General features: G+C 41.9%; 1 protein-coding gene across 3 annotated transcripts in view; it reads right to left on the reverse strand.

Moving 5' to 3' along the window:
- The window catches only part of FBLN2 (fibulin 2), a 187,810-nt gene that overhangs the window by 162,059 nt on the left and 278 nt on the right, over positions 1-25,473 (reverse strand). For 2 of the 3 annotated variants that reach the window (XM_054034202.1, XM_054034200.1), the window contains exon 1: positions 8,373-8,483. The exons of the other annotated variant lie outside the window; for it this stretch is intronic. The gene's annotated coding sequence lies outside the window, so the exon portion shown is untranslated. Of the gene's footprint in view, positions 1-8,372; positions 8,484-25,473 lie in introns of those variants that run through there. 3 annotated transcript variants of the gene reach the window in all.

A 25,473-nucleotide genomic window follows, 5' to 3' on the forward strand; every position in this document is an offset into this window, starting at 1 on the left:
TTAAACACATTGAATTAGATAAAAATAATAAAACAAGTTTATTAACTACCAAGAGATAGATTTTGAGTGAGTACAAATAAGGAGGCATAAAACTCAGAAATGATTACAAGATAAAAAACATTTACTAATGCCTAATTTAACAACCTATAATCAGATTCAAGCCAAGTTTTTCACCACCCGCGTTCAGTGTCCTACTGACCAAACTCCCTCAGTCAGGGCCCCTCCTTCAAAGTCCAACAATTGCTTCCTTTTTCTCTTCAGGGGCAGTGAATGCAACAGGCAGGGAGAGGGACGGGGTGCCTTGTGGTGTTTGTCCCTCCTTTTTATAGTTTCAGTCCCCCTCTTGAAAACCATTTCCAGATGGGCACTAGGTGTCAAAGAGTCTATGTGGAAGGATATTCTCTGCTGGATTTTTCACCTGTTTGAATTTCCTTTGTCTTCCCTTCCTGCTTGAAGACTCTGTTTACTGCTTAAATGCAAATTAAGCAGAGCACACATACCTTTGTTTAGGACAGACCTAGCTTCTGTTTGGGCAGAGTTGTGGGGTTTGGAACATGTGTCAGTAACATCATACAGGGAACTCTTATAACTTTACATACAATGTTGCCATACATATTTTATCAGGATGATACTGACCAGCAAATTATGAGTTTTCAAATTATACCATACAAGACATGCCTTGTACAAAAATTATTACACTAGTGTGTAGGGTGTGAACACAGGGTTGTATTCTGTCACACCCACCTTACAGCAATTTCCTCTAGACCACATTTCCTTACTTTGCTTATGAGAATGTCATGTGGCAGTGCCAAAGCCTTACTAAAATCAAGATATATCGTGTGCTTATGTCCTTACCTAGTCAGAATACCGCATAGCACATGTTTAACTTTAAGCACATGCTTAAGTCCCATTGACTTCAGTGGGCCTTAAACATGTGGCTAACGGCTGTCTTGAATGGGGATACTATCTGGCATAAGATTCTGATTCAGGAAAGTAAGTGTCCTCAGATCTGACCCTAAGTTTGTAACAAACTTAAAATTCATAATCAAAGGGCAGTGTTAAGATTTATTTTATCTTTTTTTCTTAAATTGCTCACATAACACCAAGATCATCAAAAGTCAGAATTAGACTCTTTCTCTCCTGTTCTCTATTTACTTTTTGCCTTTCACAAGTAAACTTGATTCTACCCCACCCCTTTTTCCCCCCCTTAATTTTACTGTTGACTTTCACTTTCTGGTTCTTATACACTAGCACAATACTGTTCTGCCTGAGTTTCCCAACATTGCATGGAATAGGTCAGTTCCTAAATAAATAGGTGAGTTTTATGGAATTTTTTGGAAAAAATGTAATAAAAACCTTCCCTTTTTATACTAGGCCAAATACAGATGCTGGTGCTATGGTGGTGCACAGCCAGAATCTTAGATCTTGCCAGGATAATTAGATATGTCAAAGCTTTACTCCGTCTCTAAATATATATACAGACTGACTCCCACTAACCTAAAATGAAAAAGATCATTTCAATGAATATTTTACTTCATGGAGGAATATATGTAGCTAAATAATGAGAATGCTCCTTTCTCTTTGTCCACATCTTGTTTTTGTTGAACAAATAAGACATATACACCTCTACCCCGATATAACGCGACCCGATATAACACAAATTCTAATATAACACGGTAAAGCAGTGCTCCGGGGGAGCGGGGCTGCGCACTCCAGCGGATCAAAGCAAGTTCGATATAATGTGGTTTCACCTATAACGCGGTAAGATTTTTTGGCTTCCGAAGACAGCGTTATATCGAGGTAGAGGCGTAGTAAATTAAGGCTGATTTTTATTAAAATTAACAATACTCCAAGCGTGCTATGGACTAGTGAATGCAAATTGTTTGAATTTGATAGTCTCCATATAAAATGTTCAAACTTTTTGACAGTGTTTTTTCCCTTTGATAGGAGGTAGCTTTCCTTCTATTTTCCAGTAAAAGAAAATTATAAACATAAGAGTAATTAAGCAAGAGAAAATAAACCATTAATACAAGAAAACGAGAATGAACTAATATACAGTGCGTCCACACTAATTCCACATTGTGATGCTGGACTAGACTATAGAGGAAATAAAGCGAATATGACAGAAATAAATGATATGCAGGAATCCCTGGAGAGAGAAAGTGCCCTATTTCTATTAAAAGAGAAAAATGCAGTTGGATGGGAAACAGAGTCAGATCTCAACAGAAATAAACCTGAGTGATTATCGCTAAAATGCATCTTCCATTATGTCACAGAAATGCCACCTCAAGTCATTACAGTTAAATTCGGTGTGTCCCCTGCCTTTTCAGCTTGCAATTTCCCTGGAATTTTCCCTACTGATGAGGCAAGATTTGCCCTCCAGCTGCCTAAACTGGAAGATCTCCTAAAATCTGTCAGCAGGAAGGGACACCCCTGTGCAGAACCCTTCTGCAACTGAGCCACACCCTCTGGTTCGCTCCCCTACCCTGCAAGAGTTTTCACGCTTATGTAGGGCAGTCACAGGTTCAGATCCAGTGGGCACAATGTTCAATGGGGAGGGGAGAGGTTTACAGAACTTTAAACGAACATGAAACATACATTCTTTCCACAATCATATCTAAAAATTAATTAATTGAGACAAGAGTTTAGACACTGTGATCTTAAATAATCCAAGTATAGACAGGATAATACACTGGACCAAACTGTGGACAGAGACATGCGTATATAGGTTATGGACCAAACTATGGACAGAGACATGCCCAGGGAAGTTGCGGAATCTCAATCATTGGAGATCTTTAAGAGCAGATTAGACAAACACCTGTCAGGGATGGTCTAGATAATCCTTAGTCCTGCCATAAGTGCAGGGGCCTGGACTAGATGACCTCTCGAGGTCCCTTCCAGTCCTATGATTCTATAATACACTCTGGCTCTGGAAACATGGCAAGTTTAAGGGAAATATTGTGGTGACAATGCCACAAAGTTGTCCCATTGTACCTGCCCTCCATTTGAGGCATAAACCTCAAACCAAGTGCCCTCAACCACCCAAGAAATGTTGGTTGTCTACTAGATCAGCACTCAAGGAAGTGGATTGTTGAAACTGCAGTGGGGAGCGTGCCTCCCAGCTGGGGTAGAAAGACTTGTGTGAGACTAGTGTGCTAAAAATAGCAGTATGGATGTTACAGCACCAGCCTGCCCAGACTCCCTGGGTCCAAGCTCAGGTGGCTAGCCCATGCCATTACCTGTCCTGCAACCACCACACTGCTATTTTTCGTGTGCTAGCTTAAGCAGAGATAGAGCATCTTGATCTACCCGGGCTGGGAAGCATGCTCCCAGCTGCAGTGTAGACGTACCCATAGGTGCGTCTGAAAATCCAGGTCAGTCCTGAATTGGGTAGAGATATCAGGAAGGGAAGAAGGATGGTCCAGTAGTTAAGGGCAATAGCTCAAGACTCAGGAGATCCAAAGATTTAATTCCCTGCACCACCACAGACTTTCTGTGTAACCATGAGCAAATCAGTCTTTCTGCACCTCAATCTCCATATGCAACATGGGGACAGCAGTACTTCCCAACTTCACAGGGTTATTTTAAGGATACTCCAGTCATGGAAATCATAGGATCAGGACCCACCATATTCTTTTTTGGTACATATGCTCCCCACAGCTGAGTAGGTAAGAGGGAGACCGATGTACATGGAATGGAATCTGGGTACAAGGAGAGGAAAAGCAACCACACAGTAGCCCTACAACTACGCCCCCATCTGGTCCTTCAGTGGCTCCAATGTAGATGATCAGCTCTGTACAGCCAGAGAGACATAAGTTGAGGGAAGGGTGGAAAATCTAGGACATCTTACAAAGTACATGCCCCTCCGAAGGCAGTTTAAATTACAGTGCCAAAAAGGGTTATAGAAGATGTTGGTTCCCCATCCTAAGCTTTTTCCAAACTGTGGAGCGGTCTGTGGAAGGTAGTTGGTGAGGTGGTGACAAAAAGCTATACTCGTACTGCAGGGGAGGAAGAACCATGGTGGACTATACCAGGGGCAAGCAGTAGGAGCCTGGATAGATTGAGACCATCAGAAACTGCCCTCATTTATGCAGCTCTCATTCTTTCACTCAGTCTACTGCCCAAGCCCCCTCTTCTGATGTTAGTCCCACCTTCTGGCCAAGAATAGCTGTGTGACTGTGAGCATGATACTTCCCTCTTCCACATACTTCCCTCTTCTATTTATAACTGACCTCGGAACCGATTGCAGGAGTGGGCTGATAAAGTTTGCGGATGATACGAAGGTGGGAGGCGTTGTAAATTTGGAGGAGGATAGGGATATCCTGCAGGGAGACTTGAATGAGCTTGTGAATTGGAGTATCAGAAATAGGATGAAATTTAATAGTGAAAAGTGTAAGGTGATGCATTTGGGGATGACTAATAACAATTTTAGTTACAAGATGGGGACGCATTGGTTAGAAGTAACGGAAGAGGAGAAGGACCTAGGGGTCCTTGTAGACCGCAGAATGACTATGAGTCGACAATGCGACGTGGCGGTGAAAAAAGCCAATGCTGTCTTGGGATGCATTAGGCGAGGTATATCTAGTAGGGATAAGGAGGTCCTGCTTCCATTGTACAAGGCGCTGGTGAGACCTCATTTGGAGTACTGTGTGCAGTTCTGGTCTCCCATGTTTAAAAAAGATGAACTCAAACTGGAACGGGTGCAGAGAAGGGCCACTAGGATGATCAGAGGAATGGAAACCCTGTCGTATGAAAAGAGACTAGAGGAGCTTGGGTTGTTTAGTCTGACAAAGCGAAGGCTGAGGGGGGATATGATTGCTATCTTTAAATATATTAGAGGGATTAATACAAGGGAGGGAGAAGAATTATTCCAGCTTAGTACTAATGTGGACACAAGAACGAATGGATATAAACTGGCCGTGGGGAAGTTCAGGCTTGAAATTAGACGAAGGTTTCTGACCGTCAGAGGGGTGAAATATTGGAACGGCCTTCCGAGGGAAACGGTGGGGGCGACGGACCTGTCTGGTTTTAAGATTAAGTTAGATAAGTTTATGGAGGGAATGGTTTAATGGTAAAGCATAGTAGTCAAGGAAAACCAAGCAATGGTAGGTAAATAGTATAATGGCTGACAGGGGTCAGGCTGGAGACTCTTGCCTATATGCTCGGGGTCTTACTGATCGCCATATTTGGGGTCGGGAAGGAATTTTCCTCCAGGGCAGATTGGCTGAGCCTCTGGAGGTTTTTCGCCTTCCTCCGCAGCATGGGGCAGGGATCTCTAGCAGGAGGGTCTCCGCTGATTGAAGTCACTTAAAACAGGATTGGGGACTCCAACAGCAGAGTCTAGGGAAGGGGTAGGGACGGTTTTATGGCCTGCAGCATGCAGGGGGTCAGACCAGATGATCATAATGGTCCCTTCTGACCTTAAAGTCTATGAGTCTATGTTTTATGGCCAAAGAGTACCACACCCCCCTTAATACCTATTTGATAATAAATATAGATGTTCTTGTTTTCTAGGAACTACTTTGTTACAGACTGAGCACTGTCTTCCATGTCCTAGTCTTCCATTTCTTTAATAAATAGATAAATAAATAAATCACCCATTTGGGATCCATCTGACAAAAATGACAACACCCCATTCTGGAGAACATAAATAGCACCTGGGAACAGGGACTATCTTTTTGTTCTGTGTTTGTACAGCACCCAGCACTGTGAAATCCTTGCCCATAGTTAGGGCTCCTAGATGTTATGGTAATACAAATAATAAATAAATAAATAAAAATAATAATGTGTGTCACCTGGTCAAATACAGCAATGTGCTTCCACCACAGCAGCGCACAAAACCTGTTTTTCCTTCTGAGGCGGATTTCAAATCGTTTGAATCTACCCTGTTTACTTTACACAAATCCTGTTTCTTCCTTACAGATGGATACGATCTGTCAGGGACCGGGAACATTTTATCCCATAGCAAAACTTGTTTAAAGTACCATCTGTTCTTCCTGCAAGGGCACACTAATGCCAGAAACTATTTAACATTCCATCTATTCAGAGCATATATTGGCTAGTTTATTGTGAAAGTGGAGTAAGGGATAATTTTGAGCCTAACAATAGACTTTTTATTGGCATTTTCCTTAAAAAACAAACAGTATCCAATATGTATTAACACACAACGTTAAGCAGCAAAAATACACCATGATCTGGACCATAATGGGCTTGACCCTGTTGCCATCAAAGTCAATGGAAAGGCTTTCCACTAACTCCAGTGGCATTTAAACTATCCCACTCCATTGGCCCAGATTTATTGGGCCAAGTTCAGCTCTCATATATACCTTGGTGTTTATCTAGAGTAACTCCTCTGATAGGCCTGGTCTACACTGGGGGGGAATACCGAAGCTGAAGTCGATGTATCTTATTCCGACTTACCTCCCGTCCTCACGGCGCAGGATCGACGGCCGCGGCTCCCCTGTCGACTCCGCTAGCGCCGCTTGTTCCGGTGGAGTTCCAGAGTCGACGGGGAGCGCGTCGGGGATCAATATATCGCGTCTCGACAAGACAAGACGCGATATATCAATTCCCGATAAATCGATCACTACCCGCCGATACAGCGGCTAGTCTGGACATACCCATAGAGTCACCCTGATGTAACAGAGCAGAATTTGACCCTGTAGATTAAGCTGATCAATTTTTTTACTACATTCTAATCTACGCTACTTGTTCTTATATTAATTTCACACACACAATTTTATACACACACACACACACACACAAAATAAATATCAGAACACACCATTCGCAACATCTGAAAGAAGCACTAGCCTGTAATTCATAAATGAACCTTAACTTGTATCCATTGCTGAAATGTTTAGGTTGCAAAATGATCAGCTACTTTCACAAATGTTAGGAGATACAGAGATTTACCAGTAATAGGACTAAATCAACAATTCTGTTACTAACCCAAATATTTTGAGTTAAAATTAAAACTGCCTTTCATTTGTCATCTATACAACAGTGATACATTATACAAATATAGACGAAATATCAAAGAAGAAAAAAATAGATGGCCCTTTAAAAACAAATAAATAAATAAAAACACCACACACACACACACACACACACACACACCAAAAAGTAAGACTAGCTATGGAAATCTGCCTGATGTTGCAGGATTCCTAGGGACAAACATTGATCTCGGTGAACATGCAACTCCAGTAGTGGCATTAATGAGAGTCGAGTGAGCTACGCTCCACATGCCACTGTCGGAGAATAACAGAGTTCTCACTTTTTGTTTGGGTACAGCAAATCAGATACTTTATTTTCTGCTTCCACACCACAGTGAAAATGTAATCCTTAATAATCAAAGACTGCCATGTACCATATCACTACACGTAAAAAAAGCTAGTCAAGATCACCAGCTAATAGCCTGATCTAGTGATAACTATTAGTATCAGAGGTTGATTCACGTCAAGTTTTCTATAAAGTCATTTTTAAGCAAAGCAAGACAAGTACATATACTACTGGATTACTCCATTCCCATTATATCTTAGAGAGAAAATTCCATATTCCTATGAGAAATTCACTGTAGCAGAGAAAATTTAACCAAACACTTACTATTCCCACAAAAAATGCAGACATTTTTCATCACATCAGATACTTGGTTCTTGGGAATGGGGGGGAGGAGGAGAGAAAAAGAACTTGTGAAGTGGTAAATGTGTCAAAAATCTAAAATTACTTGGAGGTTTTCTGCAGTACAATCATCCTTTATGCGTATATAGCTCAGCTCATATGGCTTACATTCAGCCTGTCACACTGAATCATGACTACTTCTTGACTTGCATTAAACAAAAACAAAACTTAATTTTCACTTCAGTATGTGAGATAAAAACTTCTCTGAATTCACAGTCAAAAGGCCAGAAGCAATGTTAGAAATAATTGTTTTTCTGAGACGCTCACTTGTGAGGAACGGAAAAAAATAGCTCATTTGAGTTCTGACTAAAATACAAAACATACACATTTTGTTTATGAAGTATTTTGCAGTAAACTCTACTGCAAAGGGCTTTGTCCATGTGCAGTGTAGCCAAAGCTTTTAGTTAATACACTGCTAAAAGAACACATAGGAAATCCTTCCAAGTCTGCTGAAGTCTTTACTGTATCAAACAGACGACATTTAACAATAGTTTTAAAACTGTGATTAACATTTAGAAAGTAAATTTGGAGAACAAAGTCAGTACAAAGTTAAGGGATAACACAGTAAGGTATAATCTCTACTATAAGCAAAACAGATAATATAAAGCAAAACTAAAGCTAAAGCCAAGTTATTTCATACTAGTCACAATAAATTCACTACAAGCATCTAGTTAACCATGATTTCTGCTAACCTGTAGATGTGCAGGACTGTAGATGCAGTTAAATTTTCCTATAACCTTTTGTCTGCAGTCATGTTACTAGTGCTCTGTTTCCAAGTGTTTCTTACACTCACAAGTTCCCTTTCCCAGCTCTATCCTAGGAACTGCCCAGATTTTGTGGTGTAATCTGAGCAGGGAAGTACCATGTGCCTATGATATGGTTAATTCACTTCTTACCCCCTGTGATGTGTAAGGAAACAGCTTAGAGATTCAAAGGACTGTTCTCTGTCCTGTCGATCCAGGTATAATGAAAGGCAGTACTTTTGTATCTGACAATTTAGACTTTCATTTGGCATCTTGAAGTCAGAAACTGATACTACTACAAACTACAATCATTTTAATATAAACTTCCCCAGGGCCTGATTCTTCAATCCTGCCATATGCAAAACTCCCACTGACTTCTCTAGGAGGTCCACACATAGGGCTTGCAGGATAACCTGGAAGAAACCAACTCTTATTAGCAGCCTAAGGGCTAACTTATTGCTCCAGGGGACAGTAAACGTGACAATCATCAACTTGGCCAACACTAAGGACTGAACTGGGGACCCTAAATTACCAGCACAAGCTTTTATAGCTTGAACTAAAAATCTAGGCTCTATAGGTGGGAGCTTAAACAGACTCACATCCATTGTGTATGGGACAAATAGGAAGACATTCAACACACACTGACCAGTTGGTTACATTAGGGCAGGAGAGGGTCTTCAGTGCCCCAGTGCTGGAAGCGTTATGCCTTCCTGGACGCTGGATGTAGCATGGTGAGCAAGGCAGCAGCGCACTTTCCAGTGCTGCCCACCAGAGTTTCCCAGAGCAGGGGGAGTGCAGAGTGTGCCCAAAAGCACTCTTTGGTGGTGTGTGCAGTGGAGGAAGCACAACACATCTCCCCTCCCCCCGTGTTCTATCTTAGGGTTTTGAACTTGTGCCCATCACCTTAGTATCTGAATGCCTGGAGCGCAAGCGGCCGGGTTACCAACTTAAAGACAGTGATAATTTCACCCTCAATTGTGAACTTTGGCCTTTTGACTCCAACAGCTCCCATAGCCCTTTGGTGGCACTGTAATTCCTTTTGCATCAGTTTACCAAAAGTCTGTGCATTTTGGAAGTAAAAGCAAAATGGAGCCATACTGTCAATGGACTCCTCAAACGCTGGCAACATTCTAGCTGAGAAATCAGGTCACCTTCTTCTGCCTGTTGACATTTTTCTATTACATTTCTTTTTTGTATTTGATTCACTTTGTATTAAAATTGTCAAAAATCAAGTATAAATGATTCAATGCCTGTAGAGCAGAATTACGGAGAGGTGGAAGTAGCTCTTTCTGACCAAGTACCTCTTTAAGGGTGATAATGTACCTCAGTATAGAAGTACACCTATATACGTAGGGAAGATAGCGTACCTCAGTATATAGGCAACTCTATAAGTAGGGAAGAACTACATGAGAAATGGCTCCAGGAAAAAAACTGCTTCATCAGCCCCATGACCCCATCTACACTAAGAAGAAGGTCCCTGGGACTATCCCACCTACAGTGACTGGCCACCCACAAATGACATATGTCGCAAATCACACGTTGTTTATCCCCTGGTACCACCAACAAGTACACTGGAGGAAAAGTGGGACCATGCTGCACAGTAGCTTTACCCCTCTTCAATGTCTCGAGAAAACTCCATGTTGATGCATTTTCTTACCACTTTGTCACTGAGTGGAAGAATACAGTCAGAAGACATCCTTTTGTCTCTTCACATTAATAATCTGGGACCACATTCACGGCTATGTTCCAGCAGTTTTGTTCCACTCCAGCAATGTAAAGGAGTCCTAAACCCAATTTAGCTGGTCAGATAAACTGGATTGATGACTACTTCACATTGCCCGCATTGCACAAAGCAGGCACAGGAGATCAGTGAAATTGGCACTTCAAAATAACTCCTCCTTGCCATCTAATCCAGCCAACAACGATGGTCATAATCAGCACAGACCTAAAGCCCATATAATTTTATGAAAAATGCTCATTTGATGCTGCTGTGTGTTTGAATACATAATCTAGATTTCTTGAAAAGAGTAAGAACTAGAAACTGATGATCTTGTTTCTCCAGACAGACTCTTGCAAGAAAACAGCATGTAAAGTAATCCACTGTCAATATCACTTTCATGCTGCCACTCCCCAATTGCTCATACATTTTCAAGTAAATTACACAAGCAAAGCAAAGAGGATACAACCCTATCTGGCAATAATTCACGAGCAAAGGGGTGGAGGCTTCCCAGCCAGGCTAAGACAGTGAGACATGGAGGGAAAGCTATATCATCTTTGAAATGCTCACCAAGGAACAGCTGCAACAGAAGATTAAAGGAGAGCAACAGTCAGGGATCATGGAGGAAGGAGAATCTGAGACATCAAGGCGACGGAACAAACAGGAAATATAAATGCTCTGAGAACAATAACTCTTGGCCAGAATAGTGCAAAGCAAAGCAATTATGAATTTGCTTGCTTTTAATTTTTTGTCATTCATTTTTAATGGAGCTTGGTGGTAACACCTGCTTTTTATAAGATAATTTGAAGCGCCATATAAGTAACATAGGAACTCACTTCCCTTCTGCCCAGCTCCTCATACTGTAGCCTACTGAGAGAAACTGATTTGTTCTAAAGTGAAGGCGTTAGTTCTGTGTGACTGGAGATCCTCCAGTTGATTAATTAACTAGCTTATTTGAGCTGTTCAGAAAAAAAAATAAAAAAAAAAAACAATTGTAGAAACCCTTTATAATAGATTTAAGAGTTATATTACCATTCAAGAATTCTTATCTTGCTCAGTCATAATGATTATAGGCTACAAAGCAACAAAAAAAGGGAGTAGACAGAGGGATTTTAGTGCTTAGGAATAATTACAAATAGAAATCTCTAAAACCAGAAATCCACTTTTAATCTACACATCAGGAAAAGCAACTTGCTACTCTACCAACATGCCTCAGTCTTGCTTAGAAGAGACCAGCAAGGTGCAAGGAATCAGTGATTTCTGTGACGTAAATGCTTGTTTAAGAACTTAACTGAAGCCACCAGTATACGTCTCAAATTGCCAAGCAGCCATCACATGATAATCACTTTTAGCCATTGGATTGCTCTGTGTCTCAACCAGTGCTCTAGAAGGATCCAAATTCTGTAACCAATAACCCAAGCTGTGGAGTGCCCCAGTGTCAAGGAGTTCACTGTTTACTTGGAGGGCCGCATCCCCTCTGACACAGAATGAGAATTTAACTCCTTCTGTGCTAGATAATGTTAATGGCACAATACTCACCTTCACTGCTGCACATACTAGGTACCTCTTCCTTTACCGTTCATTTACATAGCGGTTCTCTATTATATTGTTGCTGGAGCACATTCCTCTTCTGGCAGCAGAGAGGATCAAACATGTTTATTATGATTATTTATTCACATCTTGATATTGCCTGAAGGCCCCAGTCAGGATCAGGGCCCACCGTTCTAGGCACTCGACAAACTGAAATAGACGTGATCCCTGCTCTGAATGGCTGACAGTCAAAATAGATTCTCAGAGCCAAGTTCAGATCTGGTACTTGTGAGTACAACTCCCTGGGGACTTTTGCCGGCCTACAGCATTAAGGGCCAAGTTCAGACACAGTGAAGACCTTACAGCTTGTTCCCTGCTAACCTCAGGTTTCATTTTTGCTGTAGTTCCAGGACAGAGTTTAAATCAATAAGATGTTGAGCATGAGAGAGAGTCTGATCACCATCCTATCTAGAAAACTCACACTTAAGAATTCAGAAATGCTTCATTTTATTAGCCATTTGTGCCAGGCTAGAATTTGCTGAAATTATGATTCAGACCTTGTACTTCTGTAGTACCTCTCATCTAAGGATCTCAAAGCAGTGTATGAGCTGATGAATTTTCACATTAATTCTGTGAGTAACTAAGAGATACTTGGGGATTCACCAAAATGAAGTCAGTTCTGGGGTAGAAATCAGCAACTTTTTAACTAATTTCACAGAAGTAAAAAACAAAAACACAATGAGCTGAAAGTGCAGGAGAAATTTAGCTGGAATGTAATTGCCTGTGCCCATATCATGCCAACACACTACGGACTTGTGAGGCCCTTCATGGCCTACCCATTTTCTATTATGCAATGGGGACATTAACTACCATCCTCCATTCTGCCAATGATGCCAGTCTTCATTGCCTATTTGTCAAATTTCCCCAACAAGCACCTTCAATGCTCCATCTCATGCCATCCCTAATGCCTGAGAAGAGTTCTCAATAAAAATCCACAAAGTCACTATATAGTCTGCCTTCAAATCCCACCTCTGCTATGATGCCTACATTAGACCCAACGACTAAACAACAGTCAGGTGTCTAGTGTGCTGTGACCACTGCTTCTCACACTGACCTGAATTGTCTCATTTTTATCTTGTTCTCCCCCCTCTGTTTGCTGTATCTCCTTGTTGTCTCATCTTATAAGATCTTTGGGACAAGGACCATCTTTTTGTGTTAGATGTTTGTTCAGTGCCTGGTACAATTGGGCTGGGACCTGCAGGCAGTACTGCAATGCAAATAAGTAAATCTTTAAGGAAAGACTCATTTGATTTTTAATGGAACAATTAATCCATTTTACATCTGACCCCAAATATACCACAGTAAAATAAACTACATAGATAACTTTAGGACAGTACTTAACACCATGCAATGGCATTTGAAAAAGGAAAGCGTAATGTTGCTTTTCCAAACATTGCTTCAGCAGGACCTTTGCTGAAGAACAAAAAGTCAGACCCTTGAAATCTTCCAAACTAGGGCTGAGGGAAATCATCAGTTTTCACAAATTTCAAAATAACTGACATTTTGCCTTTGAGTGCACAGGCCTGCCAGCAGACAATATTTCATTGCCAAAATAGGCACAACTCCACTGTGGAACAATTTGCAATGTTCTTCCTTCGCCTCGGGTAAAAGGGCCATTTTTCCCAGAGTATTCATGCCATTTTCAGCACAAAAGCAGCAATTTGTGATGACATGGCAGAATTTCAAAATGGGCTAAAGAAAAACAAAGAATACCCTTTGTTTTAGGGAGAAAACAAAGAATTTGAGGCGAAACCACAAAATGTTCAAGAAAAACATTCAACTTTTGATTTTCCAGTCCTGTGTTGCCAGCTATGAGACTTTTCTCACAGCTCTAATATCCATGTCAATAGGAAGGGGGGAAAGTAGCTTTATACTGATTACAATCACTCCTGCAAATTAAAATTCTAGACAATAAAAAGAGAATAAAACAGGAGTCCACCCAGATAAGTCATTTTTCTAGAACTCAGTTCCCTTTAATGGAAGCATCTATAATTTAGTGATCAGGAAGTAGAGCATAGAGACCTTGGCGGAGGAGGAGAGGGGACAACAAAAACAAATGAGCCACCACACTCCTAATACACCAGGCTCCAATCCTGCAAATTATAAAACATGGGCAAACAGCTGCACTCACTCAGAATTTCATTGACCAAAATGGCATCCTCACTGAAGCACAGCAGCCCACTTACATCCTATCAATTGTAGGACTGGAGTCCAATAGTTTCCTATCACAAGGATCAACAGACGGTCCTGTGGCACCTTTGAGACTATCAGAAGTATTGGGAGCATAAGCTTTCGTGGGTAAGAACCTCACTTCTTCAGATGCAAGAAGTGAGGTTCTTACCCACGAAAGCTTATGCTCCCTATACTTCTGATAGTCTCAAAGGTGCCACAGGACCCCCTGTTGCTTTTTACAGATTCAGACTAACACGGCTACCCCTCTGATACTTATCACAAGGATGTTATGGATAGCAGCATATTTGATTCAGATCAACAAGTTTTGACAGAACTAAAAGGCAATTAAAACCCATGGTAATGTTTTATTTTAAAATTTCAGTAGAGGCTATTTTCTTTTTAATGAAAGAATATTCCCCAGCAATGTTTGCAGCTTAATCACTGCAGCATTATTTTAGTGCATGAGAACCTGTCAAAGTTGATGATGATTGTAGTAGTAGCTAAGGACCCAATCATAGTCCAAGACCCCAGAGTACTAGGCATTACACAAAACACATGACAGTCCCAGCCCCTGGGAACTTGTTATCTAAGTAAAAAACAAAGTAACCAAAAATTATAAACAAAAGTGAAACTGACTTGGTTTTTTTGTGGGGGAGGGGTCTAAGTTGAAAGATCTGTAGAAAACAGCGAAAAGTAAAGTAGATATTTTAAAAGAACACATTTTAACAATCTAAGCTGTTATCAGTAACATAGCTAAGGAAATGTATTGGTATATAGTTGTGTTTAACTTGACAGTGCTATTTTATTCCTACATTTCAAAACAAGCAACTGACAGCCCAGAGCCAAGAAGAGAAGCTGTAAATATAATTGCTCATGTACCTTAACATATCTTATATATTTGAGACTCTTAAAAGTTCCCTATTGAACAGAATACAGATTTCAAACACTTAGCTCATCCTCTGTCACTCTGTTCTATGAGGAAGAAATCAAAGTGATCCTAAATAATATGAAATGAATGTAGAATCCCAAAAGGACATATCCCTCTCTAGTGATGTGCTCCAGATATTAATCTTGACATTTTACAAAAAAAACAAAAGATTAAACACGCTTTTTTCCTCAGGGCAAATTCTTCCAGCATCAAAGCAGGATGTCATGTCAGTAACCCAAGAGCATGCCAGAAAGCAAAATGTATTTACAACTTTGCCTCCATGTTTAAAGGCAAATTGCAGCATATTAGAACATACTAGAATTCATATTACTGAATGAATCCATTGACACTTACTTATCAATGCAGGATCCAGAGGTAAACTCCAAAGCTTTTTGCATAGGAAAATCCACTGCTGTTTCAAGTGATTTCCCTTTCAAGTTTCCAGCATTGTTTAAAATGTGACTCACATTATCCCTAGTTTTCTATTTCTGTTAAGGTTTTGGGCTGGTAGATCCTGTTGATTACAAAGGGTTTTTTAGAAGGAGGGAGTCACCTAAGGCCAGATCTTGTTGCCTTCTTTACAGCCACCGAGTCCGACTCAGTTATTGGGGCAATTCTCATCACTACAGAAAGTGTGATTTGGGCCTTGGATTAGTGACTTGACTAGAAGGGAAGTTATCTGTGCTGGCATACACCCTGTGCAACCCCCAAATCAATGGCATTGCACAGGGTATAAAAACCAGGGCAGAATATGACTCTATACAATATAACTAGCACTAGTCGCCTCCCAACTTCAACAAAGCCAATCGTGTATGTTGTAAAGGAAATTTTGAAAGAATAACTTTAAAAAAAAATAAATAAATAAATAAATAAATAAATAAAAATAAACAGAGGCTTTTGTATCTAAACTAAGATCTGGCATTCCTTTCGCATGCAAAATTCAGTGGCGGTATGCATGAATGCAAGTCAGCTGGAACAGGTCCCTTACATTTAATGATACAGTAAAAAGCAAACCTTAAAACAAACTAAATAAGCAAATGCAATCATTTGCAATATCACTGTAAGCAGACAAACTTCTTAATCTTTTAAAATATTCAATTCTTTTCTAAACAAAGCCAAATGAATTACATGGTTATTTTTAATTTCTTAAATCAGTATGTGGTAGGCTGACCAGACAGCAAGTGTGAAAAATCGGGATGGGGGTGGAGAGAAATAGGAGCCTATATAAGAAAAGGCCCCAAATATCAGGACTGTCCCTGTAAAATCAGCATATCCAGTCACCCTAGTATGTGTAAAAGGAATGCATTTTTTCCAGGCCCTGACATATATTTAAAGTGTGGTTCTTTTCAGAAAAAGTACCATGTAATAACAGCAGTGAAGATTCTATACTTATTGTATCTTGCTGATTTCCATATTAAAGATACTCAGACAAAAAAACGAAAACAAAAAGATGTTTTTTCTACCTGCCAGGACTGCCTTTCAGCAGGTTCAGTAACGGGTTAAACACTAACTAGTTCAGTCTGCACTGGTTTATTGCTACTGGGTATTACACTCACTGGTCCCAACCCCTCCCCATACCACTACCCACAGTATACCAATGATCTTTTGAAATCTCTCAGAATGCACTCTGAATGAAAGCTGAGCCAAGAACTCAGCTTGGATGCTGGGATAGGTATCTGGTTGAAATGGTTTAGCACAGCACCAGTGTGGATGCCAGGTGTATCTTAAACCAATCCAGCTCGGTGAACATGGATGCACTGAAACAACTGAGCTTACATTGGTTCAGGACAAACAGTTCTATAACTAAGGCTTCAGTTCTCCAGTGTAGACAAAGCCTAAGAGTCAAGCAGCATTTTTCCCTTCTCACATCCTCGTATACAGGTTCTGTGTCAAATTAGGCCCTGGCTGACCCCAGTGCAGCCCTGCTTCCTTGCGGGTAACCAGTTAGGTCCTACTAAATATTTCTGTTGCTGCACAAACAGGGATCAAATCCAGCTCATTCTGAGTTATGTTGCTCCAAAGGGCTAACAGGAGTAAAAAGAAATTAAAGTTTCACTTTAGTGACCTAAAGAGGACTCTGAGTACACACAGGGAACAAGTCAGAAGGTACACATTTTTACCTAGTCACTTTGCAGAGAAGTAGTACACCTCAAAAGATTTTCAGCTTATGACTTTTGGAACATTTAGGCTATGTCTACTACACTACACAGCTTTTAGCAACACGGTTGTGCCGCTACAGCCATACCACTAAAAAACACGCAGTATAGCTGCAGTTGTCAGCAGGAGAGAGCTCTCTTGCCAACAAAAAACTTCCACCCCCCAATGAGCGGCAGTAGCTTTGTCAGCAGGAAAACACTCGTGCTGACAAAGCGCTGTGCACACCGGTGCTTTTCGTCAACAAAACGTTTGTCTTTCGGGGCGAGTGGTTTTTTTAAACACCTCTGAACGACAAAAGTTTTGCCGTTCAGTTGCCAGTGTAGACAAAGCCTTACTGTCCTACTACCCCTTTACCCTTCGAGATCTGTTTAAGGAGGGAAATACAGTTTGTATTAACAACAGAGTAAGCAGACACATCGGGAGTTATAAGTAGTCGGCTATTCTATTGTCCATAATGGAAATGTTTCTCAAGCTTACATTTCAGCCCGTATCCCTTGCATGCTGTATTCTTGGCACAGATTTGGACAGCTCAGCTCAGCTGTCATTGCCTATACCCATTCATAAAATGTGACCACATTGCTGAAAGCCACAGCTTCTTGTGCACCCAGAAATAATGTCATATCTCAGTCAAAAACATACTTCCATAAATTGCCTCTACTTGGAAAGCCCAAAGGTCACATCTGGACTCTGAAGTCAATGGGAGTTGTGTACATGGATCAAGGGCAATATTTAAACTTCTGTCTGATTTTGGAAGCAATCCATGTAGAGAGTTCATTAGCAAGTCAGTCAGATAGGAATGTATAAAACTCTTAAGCAGAATGGAAGATTAAGTTAAATCAGTACAGCTTTATTTTGGTGAATAGTAATATGATAGGTTTGTAGCACACAAGTCCAAAAGATAACAGAACTTAATGGCTCATTGACTGCAGTGGGAGAAGATGCAGACCCAGCCCTCTCCCACATCCCCAAAAAAATAATTATACCATATTCTTAGCAGGACATCATTATATTTGTTTGTTTCAACAGTTCACTTTCTTATAGTTCAGTGGTTTGAGCACTGGCCTGCTAAACCCAAGGTTGTGAGTTCGATCCTTGAAGGGGCCATTTAGGGCTCTGGGGCAAAAATCTGTTTTGGGATTAGTCCTGTTTTGAGCAGGGGGTTGGACTAGATGACCTCCTGAGGTCCCTTCCTACCCTGATATTCTGTGGATATGGAGAACACAATGGTGTAATCAGGCGCAAACAATTCACTCCCTGGAAGACCAGCCCGACTCATTTTTGGGCTCAAACCAGCCAAAAAGAAATAGTTTAACATTGTGCCCCAGAGCTAGCAGGAAATCCAAACTTCCGCAAGGGCAAAAGAACCAGGGGAAGAACTACACAAAAGCGAATGGGGGAGATCATATCACTATATCAAGGCCTTGGTCTAAACACACGGCTTGTTGGTGTGTGCAAGATGAGATAAGAGTTGGACTAAATAAGACTCAGGGTTCTTTTCTCTTCTTGTATGCACATAACATATGGAAGATACATTCACACCCAGAGGGTTGAATACACTCTGTGGAAGGGGAGGGGTACGAGGCGGTTTAGGTATCAAAGTAAACTAAGAATTGAGGAAAGTGTCAGCTATGCAGCATGTTGCCTGCCTCTTGGGAATCTCACAGACACGTCTCCCCTTGAGTTCTGTGGATGAGCCTCCATATTTGATTGGAAAGGACATCCAGAACAAGAGAGGGGCAACTCAGCCCTTTCTCTAGGATGCTCTCTTGCTGCCCCTGCAGATGTTACATTGGGACACTCACCATGCAATATCAAAACCCACGAATCCACCTTTATGGCTGAGCCGCATCAACTATGGGAGTTTCGGCTAATGGCAGCATGGCTCCTTCAGGACTCAGGCTGCCAGAAAGCCTTGGTTCAGGTGAGGCAAAGTACAGCCTGAGGCATAGGCTCAATGGGTCTCAATGTTCACCTCGAACTTGGGATAGCCGCTGATTGAAGGGAGTGAAACCCTGCTTATTCCCTGGCGAAGAGTTCAACCCCAGTCCCACCCCCACACCAAGGAGATGGACATTCCACAAGCTTCAGAGTGGTAGCCATGTTAGTCTGTATCAGCAAAAAGAACAAGCCGTACTTGTGGCACCTTAGAGACGAACACATTTATCTGGGCATAAGCTTTCCCATGAAAGCTTATATCCAAATAAATTTGTTCATCTCTAAGGTGCCACAAGGACTCCTCGTTCTTATTCCACAAGCTGAAACTCTTCTTTCCCCTGCACAGGAAAAACCCCAAGAAAGGGTTTGACACAGCAAAAGTTCAAACAGCATTTTTATCTCAGAACCCCCAAAACAGCCCCAGAGAGAGACAAAGAAAGAGAAAACAGCCACACCAGGGCAAGTTTTAGCAGGGTATTGTCCCGGGATGTATAAACCCCAGGTTACTCCAGCCACTAAGAAGTTAACAGGGAAACTCCTGGTCTCATCAGCTGAGGCTAATTGCTAGACTTGTAACAGCTAGGGGAATAAAAAGACTGCAGGTGCTGCCTGCCTCCATTTCCTCCTCCAAGGGCGGGTCCCTGCAGCCTTTCCCACCCAGGCTGGAGCTGTTGCCACAGCTTCGTCCTCCAGCCAAGTCAGTCACTAAAACGTAACCCTTTCCAGGGCAACACTAAAATCCACACACACAGCTTTCCCACCCTCCTTGGGCTCCTCTTCCGCCCTCCTTCTGGACCTCGCTCCTAACCTCTTCCAAGCTACCTTTGAGTCTCTCTATTCTTGGATAGAGCACTGATTCCCAGGCTGCTTCCCCAGAGTCCCGCATATAGCCTCAGCCCCTATAGACTACCTTTCAGCCTTCCCTATTCTGGGATAGCCTGCTTCCCAGGAGTCCCCAGCTTCTTCCACACCCTACTTCAGTGCCTTCCACAAGAGCGCCGCTTACTCCCTGTGACTCCATTCTCTTCTCCTCCCCCCACCCAAGTTCTCGCCACCATTTGGAGAAGGCCGAGGTGATTCTCAGGCTGTCCCCTGACCCCAATTAGCCCTGCCCCCTTAGGCTGGGAGGCAGCTAATTATGGCACAGGTGGGGCTGATTGAACAGGGTTGGCTAGTCCCAGGCCTCTTGGCCCTTAAGGGTAGGCCACCCCGCTACAGCTATTTTTTTTTTTTGGACTTGAAAACTAGAGATATGTAGAGGGAGTCCATAAAACAGCCCTTTGGTCCCAAACTAGTCCAACTAGAAGGCCTTAAAATAAAACATCAAGGACAATTTGGTATAAATTTGACTTCTGTAGTAGTATTCCCTGTGTAGGGACTACAAGATCAGGCCCCAACTCAGAACTACAAGATGGCCCCCAATTGCTTACTTGTTTGTTTAATTGTTTTCAGAGGAGAGGAAAGGCCCCTAACCAGGCAGTCAGTACTTTGATTAAAGCAGTATAGCCAAGCTAAATACTCAATATCCACAAGACAAAGACAATGACCGGAAAAGTGTATTCTTCCTATGCACATATACATTTCTTAGACACTTCTTTACAAAATCTGGAAGCAGATACTCCAGTGATGAGAACTGTATAAACACCTACAAAAACAGAAAAATAAATGCAAAATGCATTTAACTGTAAATCTGGAAAGGGATCAATGATCTGAGAAACAACGTGGGGTAAGCTGTAAGAGAAAGTGGCTTATACCCACAAGCTAGGACCTGAATGCTCTTTTCCTCCTCTGCAAACAGAGGGGAGCTGAAATCAATGGATCCTACCTCGAAAAACTGGTTCCACAGCACAATTCCCTAGACCTGATGGAAGCCGGCCTTCCACTTGCCAGGGAACTGTCCAGCAAAACGAAAATAAACTCTGAAAAAAGCATAGTATCAGTGCTGAATGACAACTAGTTTACAACACATGACAGACCACCTTAAACTTCTGTATGGCTTCTGACGTGGTACCACACAACATTTTGATTGAAAAACTAGAACAAAATAAAATTAACATGGCACACGTTAAATGGATTAAAAACTGGCTAACTGATAGGTCTCAAAATATAACAGTAAACAGGGAATCATCATCAAGTAGATGTGTTTCCAGAGAGATCGCACAGGGATAGATTCTTGGCCCTAGGCTATTTAACATTCTTATTCATGACTTGGAAGAAAACATATAATCATCACTGATAAAGTTTGCAGATGATACAAAAATTATGGGAGTGGTAAATAATGAAGAGGACAGGTCACTGATTCAGAGCAATCTAGATCACTTGGTAAGCTGGGTTCACGCAAACAATATGTGTTTTAATACACCTAAATGTAAATGTATACATCTGAGAACTAAGAAATGTAGACTATACTTACACAATCGGGGATTCTATCCTGGGAAGCGGTGACTCTGAAAAAAATTTGGGGGTTGTGATGGATAATCAACTGAATATGAGCCCCCCATTGTGATACTGTGGTGAAAAGAGCTAAATAAGATGTATAAATAGGGGAATCTCAAGTAGGAGCAGAGAGGTTATTTTCTCTCTGTATTTGGAACTGGCACAACTGCTGCTGGAATTATGGGTCCAGCTCTAACACCCACAATTCAAGAAGCATGTTGATAAATTGGAGAGGGTTCAGAGAAGAGTCATCAGAATGATTAAAGGATTTAAAAAATCTGTTTTATAGTGATAGACTCAATGAGTTCAATCAATTTAGCTTAACAAAGAGAAGGTTAACAAGTGACTTGGTTACAGTCTATCAGTATCTACATGGGGAACAAATATTTAATAATGGGCTGTTCAATCAAGTAGAGAAAGGTATAACATGACCCAATGGCTGGAAGTTGAAGCTAGACAAATTCTAACTGGAAATAAAGGTGTAAATTTTTAACAGTGAGGGCAATTAACCATTGGAACTATTTACCAAGGGTGATGGTGGATTCTCCATCCATTTTTAAATCAAGATTGGGTGTATTTCTAAAAGATCTGCTCTAGGAATTATTTTGGAGAAGTTCAATGGCCTTTGTTATCCAGTAGATCAGTGGTCCCCAAACTGTGGGGAGTCCCCCCACCCCCGGAGGAACGTTCGGGGGGGCGCGACAGGGTCCAGATCAGCTTCCATGGGGGCAGAGAGGGAGCGCATGCCACCCAGCTCCGCTCTGCTCCCAGCCCTGCCCCTAGCAGCGGCCCCGACTCCCCGCCCCCGTCTTGGCCCCCAGCCACAGCTCTGCTCTCGACCCCAGACATGGCCCTGCTCCCAGCCCCAGACTCGCCCCAGCCTTGGCCCCTTTACTGCTGTTCACGTTCCCCCTCCCTCAGAGTCGCAGCCCCGCTCCCAGCCCCGACTCCTGGAGGGGGGGGGCGCAGACAGGAGTAAAGGGGGGGCATGACGTGGTTTGGGGACCACTGCGCTAGACGATCACACTGGTCCCTTCTGGCCTTGGAATCAATGAATCTCCTCCCTGACTTTAAGTAGCAATGTCAAAAGCCAATGTCAGATGTCTAGAAGCCTGTGAGTAGTCCAGTGCATTTACTCATGTGTGTGACTGCAGAACTTTCTCAAGACATTTATTAAATGTGACAGGCCAAATTCTACTCTCAGTGACATATGTGCAGCAAGGTTAAAATTCAACTGCCCCTCCCATACATCTGGCAGATACATTTTCTCATATAATGGATGGAAAATAGGGCTGTGCACATGCAACAAAGTAGAATTTGGCTGCATGCATGTACCCAGGAATGTGCAGTGACAAGTCTAGAACTCACTTTAACACATCACTTTAATGACCCCTTAAAAGCACTGAACATGCTGCAATATCCCAGTTAGCAACCAAAGAGAAATGCCACCATAGAACAAACACAAGGGCCCTGTCTAGCTAACAAAAGAATGTTTTTTTCAATCCATCTAGCTCTGTCAAGGCTGCCTTAGGTGGGAGTCTTAACTGTTAAACTGTCTCTCTAGGGGTGTTAAACTATCTCTCTAGGGGTAGGGGTAGCTCAGTGGTTTGAGCATTGGCCTGCTAAACCCAGGATTGTGAGCTCAATCCTTGAGGGGGCCACTTAGGGATCTGGGGCAAAATCAGTACTTGGTCCTACTAGTGAAGGCAGGGGGCTGGACTTGATGACCTTTCAAGGTCCCTTCCAGTTCTAGGAGATGGGATATCTCCATTAATTTAAGGGTGTGGAGGGTTCCACTCACTTGAAGCTAACCTGAAAGACAAAAGCTCACAGACACATTCCTCCATCATCCAAACATGCCCCCAGACTGCAGTGTCCATTTCTGCTCTACATCAGCCAGATAAGTTTGAAATAGTACTTGTAGCAGCAACCCTGGAGAGATTTTAGGGCTTGTTTACATACAAAAGTTGTACTTCTTAATTATTCTGGTATAATTAAAACTATACAACCACCTTAAGCCGGGTCTACACTAGAAACTTTTGCTATTATAGCAATATCAGTTTGGGGTACCATATGAATTTTCGGTTTTGTTTTGTGGTGAGATTTTTTTTTTATACAAACAAAAGCCCTAAGGTAGAAACATTTATAATGACATGAAAGTGCTTTTGCCTATATAGCTTATTTTGTCCAGCACTTTTTTGCAGGTGTAAACTGCACCTACAGTAGGAGAGTTTGCTGTTATAACAGTATAATTAAGCAACAAAGAGTCCTGTGGCACCTTATAAACTAACAGACGTCTATAAGGTGGGTGAATACCCACTTCATCAGATGCATGTGTATAATTAAGCAGTACAAACTTTTTCTAGTGTAGACTAGTCCTTAGTGAGGATGCAGATATAATGGCCCAAGTATGCTTTCTAGCCTTGCAACTAGTCTTATACAAGAAAGGAAATAAGCTATACTAGTATAATGCACCTTTATACCTGTAATAATGTGTCCATGTTATGGGTTGTACTGGAATAACTATTTCAGTTAAAAAAAAAAATCACACACCTGATATAATACTGATCCAAAAATCGATCATACCTGGAATCTTTCTCCTTCCCTGGAACCTAGAAAGACATTCTGGAATATGGAATATCTAATTGAGCCCTCCAAAGGGAGAATGCTGATTTCACAATGTAGAAAAGTTAGATGCTGCTGATCTATCAGAAGCCACACTGACAAATAATACTCTCAAATACCACCTCGCTAGGTGCTGAGTGACTGAATAACATCTTTTCCTTCTGTGCTAAAGAATTCGAGAAAAGCCAATTGCTATTACAGAGCCAACAAGAATAAAGGAACTTGCAGCAGATGGTACAAATGTGCATGTCTAATTACACCCTCCACCCACCTGTCAGATTTCTCAACTCTGGACATGGCTAGAGAGAGAGTCCAGCAAAGTATCTGAGTTGCAAAGAGGAAGAGATAAGAGGAAAGGAGAGGAGGGAGTGGGTGGGTAGGAGAAAAGGAGTGATTGGCTGATTCAAGTACTGAGCATGTCATGGAGGATTCTTATATTATTCCTGTCAGTGGAAGGAATCTCTCCCTCCACTGCCCCATTCCTCTTCCCTTCCCCTCCCAGCAAATATCTGTCACATATCTCCCTCCTCAAGAATCTGGATGTTTCTCTCACTACTACAGTATATTTGCCACAACCAGCCTATCTGCTGAACTTGTCACATGGCACTGTTTGTAGATTTATACCAAGAAAGTCCACAGCAAAATTAAGAAGCCCATAATATTCCCCTAGATGTCCTATATATACACATAGTCTTCCTTTTAAACTCCTCCTTGGGTCTCATTAAGCTCACACTAGGCTAGCAAGTCTGCACAACTTGGAGAACAATTTCACGAAAAAGTGAGTTTGTTTGCCAATTTTCCCCTTGTTCTAAATGTAATTTGATTTGCAAACCCCCACCAGACCACAGACTGTTCTCAGTTCTTCCTCTCCACCCAGAGAGTTGTTTTTAATAAAGCAAAAGTTTTGAAACATTTCAAGTATTTTTTGACAATTTGCCACTTTCAGAACAACAACAACAACAACAACCACCAAAATGGAAGCACATATTTGCATATTTGTCCTGGTAGCCAGGAAACAGTTTTTGGATCATATCATTTATTCTGAAGGACTGCAGAGTTATATATTCCATTACAACTCCAGTGCACTCAGTCACTTAGGAGGACCACATGCTGTTTAATTACTTCAATGCTAGCAGCAGCTTGAGCCTCTGTAACTGGGCTAGGGTTTGTTCCCTGCCCGTTCCCAGGGGGGAGAACAGGATTTCTGAACAGAGTAGCGCGATGCCTGCTGGTTGTTTTGACTTATTAGAGGAGCCAGAAATGTTCACACAAGGCGGTGGCTCTCCCATCAGCGCAAACGGGAGGGGTCAAGGGGCTCTGGGGCTCTGGCAAAGCAGGAGTAACGAGCACTGCCCAATGATCCTGGCTGTGCAGTGCCGGGGAGTGGCTGGAGCGCTGCTGCTGCGCTCCGGAGCTCAGTGGGTGTGGAGAGGGGGAACTCCCAGGTGAGCAGGAGACAGAGGCACCGGCGGGGAGAGTAACGTGGGGAC

The sequence above is a fragment of the Malaclemys terrapin genome, chromosome 7, assembly GCF_027887155.1.
Source record: "Malaclemys terrapin pileata isolate rMalTer1 chromosome 7, rMalTer1.hap1, whole genome shotgun sequence".
In the NCBI taxonomy this organism is placed as follows: domain Eukaryota; kingdom Metazoa; phylum Chordata; order Testudines; family Emydidae; genus Malaclemys; species Malaclemys terrapin.